General features: G+C 35.0%; 1 protein-coding gene across 2 annotated transcripts in view; it reads left to right on the top strand.

Moving 5' to 3' along the window:
* LOC126417407 (protein kinase C, brain isozyme-like) overlaps positions 1-2,015 on the top strand; it is a 181,469-nt gene extending 179,454 nt beyond the window's left edge. For both annotated transcript variants that reach the window (XM_050085115.1, XM_050085116.1), the window contains exon 14: positions 1,826-2,015. The gene's annotated coding sequence lies outside the window, so the exon portion shown is untranslated. The remainder of the gene's footprint in view (positions 1-1,825) is intronic.
* Positions 2,016-8,073: the final 6,058 nt, after the last annotated feature.

Below are 8,073 nucleotides of genomic sequence, written 5' to 3' on the forward strand. Positions count from 1 at the left end.
AAATGTAAAATAGTAATTATATGCCTTAACTGTAATTCTTCAGGCTTTCCTGGCAATATAATATACCTTAACTGTTCATGTGTAGCCTGACAAATACAACTACCCAGCTTTCACTGGTGATAACACAGTGAAGACCCCTACGAGTATTTTCTGTTATATCTAACATAGTAAATAATATATCTAAAAACAAAGATGATGAGACTTACCAAACAAAAGCGCAGGCAGGTCGATAGACACACAAACAAACACAAACATACATACAAATTTCAAGCTTTCGCAACAAACGGTTGCTTCATCAGGAAAGAGGGAAGGAGAGGGAAAGACGAAAGGATGTGGGTTTTAAGGGACAGGGTAAGGAGTCATTCCAATCCCGGGAGCGGAAAGACTTACCTTAGGGGGAAAAAAGGACAGGTATACATTCGCGCGCACACACACACACATATCCATCCGCACATACACAGACACAAGCAGACATTTGTAAAGGCAAAGAGTTTGGGCAGAGATGTCAGTCGAGGCGGAAGTAAAGAGGCAAAGATGTTGTTGAAAGACAGGTGAGGTATGAGTGGCGGCAACTTGAAATTAGCAGAGGTTGAGGCCTGGCGGATAACGAGAAGAGAGGATATACTGAAGAGCAAGTTCCCATCTCTGGAGTTCTGACAGGTTGGTGTTAGTGGGAAGTATCCAGATAACTCGGACGGTGTAACACTGTGCCAAGATGTGCTGGCCGTGCACCAAGGCATGTTTAGCCACAGGGTGATCCTCATTACCAACAAACATTGTCTACCTGTGTCCATTCATGTGAATGGACAGTTTGTTGCTGGTCATTCCCACATAGAAAGCTTCACAGTGTAGGCAGGTCAGTTGGTAAATCACGTGGGTGCTTTCACACGTGGCTCTGCCTTTGATCGTGTACACCTTCCGGGTTACAGGACTGGAGTAGGTGGTGGTGGGAAGGTGCATGGGACAGGTTTTACACCGGGGGCGGTTACAGGGGTAGGAGCCAGAGTGTAGGGAAGGTGGTTTGGGGATTTCATAGGGATGAACTAAGAGGTTACAAAGGTTAGGTGGACAGCGGAAAGACACTCTTGGTGGAGTGGGGAGGATTTCATGAACGATCGGTCTCATTTCAGGGCAGGATTTGAGGAAGTCGTATCCCTGCTGGAGAGCCACATTCAGAGTCTGATCCAGTCCCGGAAAGTATCATAAAATGAAGTAAAAGTGACAAAATGTTTTGACACTTTGCTAAAGCCTACACAGTAAGATGGTGAAATTATGGATTGTAGCTGTCTTTTATTTTACACTGTGATCTTGGAAGGCTGAAGATGTCTTTTTTATGCTTGTGGTTTATTGCTGGCACAAAACTATTGCAATATAGTTTCTCCACATTTAAATTTTCATGGATACTGCTAGTTAGTGACATTAGTAGAGGCAGCAGTAGTTTTCTAATACATGAGTTAATTTTAGGAATATTAAGCCAATTTGAATTTCGTATAAAGATCCTCTCAGAAATTTTTATGAGGGAGTTCAGTTTTTGCAATGTGACTTCTGTAACCAACAAGAAAATTATCGTTTGACTACTATTAATCTGATAAAACAGCAAACATGTTTCACAGTAGACATCTGTGTATGACCTACTGACCTACAAATCTTCATTTCCATTTGATGAATTTCAATGCTAGAAGCTATTTTAATAGTAGTAATTAAGAAATAAATATCATATTTGCATTTCATGTGATTCATGTCCACTTCGTTGTAGGGGTGCACAGAATACCAGCTCCTAGAATTTTTTTTGTGTCTTCTGATATGTATTTTGTGATACTTACAGGTGAAAAGAGAGATGCGCCTACCTCCTTGTTGATGGAAGAATACTGTTAGAAGATGAATGTTCCATGTCAGGTGAACAGTGTGTCTGGATACATGTTCCACTTCTCATTCAAACCTTCTCATGGTCTTCCTGGTTGGTTTGAGCTGTGTACACATGCCAGAAGCAATAAAAGTAAGATAATTAGAATTGACACTGCAACCTGTATTATTTTAGCTGTTTAAGTATGTTATTGGAGAGCAATAGCATTCTGCATACTCATAATTTTCAAACACACGTGTCTGAAAATTTTGTATTCATTCCATCTGTGTACATTAAACATTAAATGATACTTTGACATTTGTAAATTGTAGTTCAATACATTTAATGCTATAAACACTCAGACACTTTGTTACTTTTGAAACTTTAGTGATTGAATTTCTTCTTCAATTCTCATTATCCCATCGTGTTTGGAATTAAAGATAGAACTAGTTTACAAGACAATATGAAATACTCTGATTTCCAAATGAAGCTTTATTATTATCTAAATATAGAAACATATCTGACATTCCTAGAATTCTGTGCAGTTTCAATAAAATGGTGATTGTAAATAATTGTTCATATTATACATTTTGTTTTGAGAACTGCACTGCAATGTCTCTTCGAAAATGTTTTCAAAGTTGTTTCTTTATGTGTACTATCTTTTATGTTTAAAAATATAGTTATTTACACATAAATATGTATATTGTGTGTGGAAGATGTACACAAGACATTAGAAATGATATTATATAGTTGAAACTTAATTCTCTTAAAAAAATATTTTTAATAAATGTTCCAAGTGCCTGCTTCAAACTCTCTTCATGCACATTGGGACATCCATATCTCATAATATTATATGAATTGTCTATCTATTTGTGTGCTTATGGGTTGGATTCCACCAATGTTTATAGTGCAAATATGTAATATAATTTTTTACATTCGAGTTCCTACTGACTGATAGAAATGTTAATTACTGTTCCCTGTTAAATACATTGTGTGTTCTAACAGAAAGTTTGTTCTTCATTTGACCGTTGTGGTTGTGTGGTGAACAACTAACGATTCTGTACAATAATGTGACATAATATTCCAACATTGTTATAGAAAATTACACTGTATAACACCAAGTCTGTTGCCTGTTTTGTGATTATATTGTGCTGTCATTTTTAAAGGTGCAAGAGGCATGCATCTCATTTCAGATTTTTAATGTAGTGTGAGTACAATTTTAATAAACTATATGTGCAGCTTTGTCAGATTAAACACAATATCCTTTCCAGTCACAGAATGTTTAATGTGTTACTTCTTTTCTTATGTAATAGTTCTGTCTGGAGCACTAATTGATTTACCATATATACATATATAGTACTAAAGAGAAGTAATACAAATATTTTCACCATTTTAACAACAACAACAACAACAATAATAATAATAATAATAATATAATAATACCAATAAACTTCATAAAAGAAGAAATATATGTATGAAAGTTATAAGTTGAAATTATTTACCAATGAAAGAATGGCCAAAATATTTTATGATGTTTCTGTATTTTTCTTTGGTGTTACAACTTTGGTATGGTTGCAAAAATATTTGTCAGGTTTATTAGGACTGCAGTACTGTAGATGTGGGATGCTTGTTAAACAATTACTTTTTATCTTACGATCTGATTTCTATTGATTGTCTTTATGTGTTTATTTCCAACACTAGTGTATAGGAAAACGTCTGAGTTGTACATCATAACAGAGGCCAAAGAAAACTACACAAATGACTTTCACAAAGATAGTGGAAGCTATCTTCTAGCTTAATAGCAGGAGGGATGGTTTTATGTGAATGGATTTCTGTTGAAGATATTTGGCCTGTACTCGGCAAGGGATGGGGAATGCAGAGAGAGAGAGAGAGAGAGAGAGAGAGAGAGAGAGAAATTTGGGGGGGGGGGGATATATATATATATATATATATATATATATCTAACTGTATACATCTGTGTATTTTATCACATATTTCAAGTTTCTTCTGTCCAAGGCAAATGCAATTCACCATTGATGAGCATTTTATTAATTTATGAGCTGCCTGAAGCTCAGGTATTACTGGTATGAAACCATTGGTACCCAAAAGCTTTCCTTTATTGAAGTCAAAATAGGAATGAATATCATAATTTTGTGCTTTTGAGAAATTGCATTAATATATTTGTAGTACACATCTCCATAAAAAATTTACAGGCAACAGTTAAATTGGGACAGTATTTCTGTATGCCTATGACATGTAATGAAATTCTTGTATTTTGCATTGTTTCCAAGAAAGCGTTACTGGTAGGAGTACATTTTACAGTATCAAAAACCTTTGTATAAAAATGATATGTGTATTCTAAAATTAGAGAAGATAATCTAAACTGGTAGTTAAAACTGCAAAAAGTATTTATAAGAGACAAACTTAACAAAACAGCATGCTGTAACACAGAAGTATAAATATATTCATAAGCTTCCACATTCAAATGATCCATTTGCTGAGCTCAAAACAAACAAGATAGTGTATTGCAGTAGGAAGAGATGGAGAAAGAGACAAGCATGCTGAGAGAAGTAGACAGAAACTTTCCATTATAACCAGTACTGATCTGTCTGTAATTAGTTGTGCTTACAACTTAATATCTTTCACTGATTACCTACCCCTTCATGGTATAAGCCAGTGTGTCTCTATAGTGACATGCTGTTTTGGTAAGTGATGTTGTTTTATTTATATTTCAATGAAATGAACTCTTGTTTGTATAAATGTATCATTTGGTGCTATTGTTGTAAACAGATTCTATTAATTAGAAGTGTCTTATGTTTCTATGATTTCAGAATTTCCATCTTGCATGTAACTCTTCCAGTACTACAGCTACCAACTTTAAGTGGAATTAATTAAAAGTGGAGCATATAAGCTGTTTCGTTTTATTATGTTAACAGAGAATCTAAGCATGTACTATATGATGACATTCCAATAGCATTTTTGTATCTCACAGATCAGTCATAGAGAAGTGCCTTCTGCAAAAATAGGAACACTGTCAGTGTTTGCCATCCATACCAGCATCTTCACTGTTCCCTTGCATTGTTTGACATGGACATAACACCTTTTCCATGTGTTTATTTATTGTAATACTGTTCTTTCACTGTTTGGTACTGTTTTCTGCCTTCATACCTTTCTTTTTGCTGTTGTTGTCCATTAGTATTTCCTTCTGACATTTCCCCATTCTTTGCCTTCCATCTCATCATTTGCTTTGAGTCTACTGAAGGACGGTATACCTGAGGGAATGAGGTTTTCTTAACTGTTTTTCCTGGTGTATCAGTAGGTTAGCCTGTGGTGTGAGTCAGAGTATCTTCAGCTTTTGTTTGCACTTTAGTCATTTATGGCACATTATGTTGGATTTGTTAAGAGATTGATAACAACATCTACTATTCTCCACTTATTCACAATTATTGTCTCCAATTTATAATACTGTATTACAGTAATGTTCTATCTGAACATTATGTTTTCCTCTAAAAATATGTCTAGACATTATGTTTGCCTGCATCTTATTGAGACATTATTTGTATTACTTAGGACAGGAATTATTCTTCTGTGTGAATATTCATCTTCATTGCTTGTGTATCATATGCAGTTTTTATTTGCAGATCATCCTTACTTTAGCAAATCAATGAAAATGATCAATTTTTGAAAATATGATGTAATGGATAGCCAAAAATCTGCTCACCAAGCTCACTCATACTCTTGTCTGGTGCAGTCTCCAACAACCAGTCTTTCCTTCTCATCCTGTCCAGTAAGTCTCCCCTGACCCAGGGTTCTGTCCGACTATTACAAACTCTCCTTATTTCCTAAACCTCTTCAGTTCTTTTGCTTTACCCCTCTTCATTCCCCTTCAGCTTTTCTGCCAGAAGAAGGAGCCACCAACTCCAAAATCTTGCAAATTTTAATACCTGTATGTGTGTGTTCTCCTGCCACTGCTTGGTAAGTAGATTTTTATCCATCCATTACATTGCATCAGTGACTGTATTACTGAAATTTGCTTATCTTGTAGTGCCCTGCCTTTGTAGTTGTTTGTACTGATTTTTATACCCTTAACACTATCTTCAACTTTTCATTATCCACTACAGGTTATAATTTTCATACTTTTGGTACTCCTTAGTTTTTATTCCTCAAAATTTTCTCATTTGCATAAAGAAGTTAATTGCTAAATTGATACTGAATACAGATGTAGAAAAATATACTTTTGAAATGGCATTAAAAAAACACATGAATGAAAGCTGACTGAAGCTACTTTTAAAAACCAGTGGTACCTTCACTTATGAAAAGAGAGGAGAGGATTTTAGGAAATGTGAGTATTTAGTGATATTCAAGGGAGTTACACTAGTACTCATCTCTCCCTTATTTTTACATTATGGAGCAATAAGCTTTCATAGATGTTGATGTGCCAGACTTAGAACATGTTTTGCTTCTTCTTTTCTAGCTTGGACAGCTCTGTTTGATTTCAAACAGATGTCTTCAAATGAAAATAACAGAAAATTTTAACTTCTATAATGTAACTAGCATTGACAAAATATTGTAATAAATATCTTCATTTTTTTATACACATGATATTGTTGTTCTTTGTTTAAATTATTTCTGCATTGTGGTATTTTGTATTATGGATAATGAACTTTTATTCTGGAGTTTATGCTATTGGAAGGATATTTTTACTCAGCATTAACTGATTGATGGCTTGTGCTGTGTGCCTTGAACTGAAGTTTGTCCACTGTGATGTTGTTAGCCAGTGTCGTATCTTCAGAGTAATGATCCAAGCCTCATTCTCTTGCCTCATCCCCTCCTCAACTCTCATTCCCCCACCCCCCCCCCCCCTACCCCTGGCCAAAACACACACACACACACACACACACACACACACACACACACACACACACACACACACACACACAGAGAGAGAGAGAGAGAGAGAGAGAGAGAGAGAGAGAGAGAGAGAGAGAGAGTGCTATTGTTATGACTTATCCATCACTTCATAATGTTGTTTTCAATCTGATTCTTTTGAATGTCTTTCTCTTGTTTGTCAAAAAACCCACATCATTCTTGCAGAGTCTCCTATCTGACATTTTGGCTTCAACAAGAAAGCTGAAATGTTGTCTCAGAAGAGGCTACAAGAATGATATGACAAGAAAATCCAGGAACTTTTACCATAATTGAGTATGACTATAATACCCTTCATTTTTAAATGAAAAGAAATTGTAGCTGTTTAAAGCTCATATTTATAACACATAATGTGGTTTATTGTTAATGAGTTCCTTTATCTGTGATTTGTGAATCTGACTGTTTACAGTAATAATTGGTAACATTCAACTGTATTTATCTCCTACTTACAGTTCAACAACGGATTTTGAGAGGTGTCACATGATGATGAGAGCATTGTCTCTAGAAACATATTGTTGAGCTGTAAGTAGGGCAGGAACAGAATTGAATGCTACCAAGTATTATTGTAAAAACCTAACAACAAGTACCTCACATCCGTAATGGATGATGATCCTGATCTTTAGTCTGTCGCCTGTGTGTCTGACAGATTGTGAGGGTCCCATTATTCATTTGGCCAGTGATAATATAGCTGCAGATTCTTTCTGGAAGTTTCTCTTGCAGAAGCTGTTTGAGAGTACATGTTTTGGTAAAATATACATGTAATATTAAATTATCCATTTTCGTAGTAGGCCCTATAGTACCAAGAACTGGAAGATTCAGCTGGAACAATAAATATATGCAAAATATATCAGTAACAGTGTGATACAAAAACACCACTGTAGTTTCCTTATTTTTTTAAATTACCTTTAATGAAAGTAAATTTTTGGTAATTAGAAGCAGTTTATTGCTTTCTTATATTCCTTTCAAAATATGTTGGACACTTGTATTCTATATTGCTCTCTTTGGCTCTTACTATAGTGATTGATAAAAAAATTTGTTGTCAAATTAGATCCAGTGTTTATTTCTGCGTTTACATATCAGCTTTACATTACCTTTCAGATGAGTGAACTTCGTCATTTCATACAATGTATGGAGAAAGGATGCAAGAATATGAGTTTTACTGTTGTTGTTGTGGAGGAATTTAGTCCATTGGGATTATGGTACATTTATTTTACAATCTCTCTCACTGTTAACTCTGGATTTTTGCTGATAACATGCATTATAATGATTGCATGGGAATGAAACTATATGTTACATATCTTATC

The sequence above is a fragment of the Schistocerca serialis genome, chromosome 1 (genome assembly GCF_023864345.2).
Source record: "Schistocerca serialis cubense isolate TAMUIC-IGC-003099 chromosome 1, iqSchSeri2.2, whole genome shotgun sequence".
NCBI lineage: Eukaryota > Metazoa > Arthropoda > Insecta > Orthoptera > Acrididae > Schistocerca > Schistocerca serialis.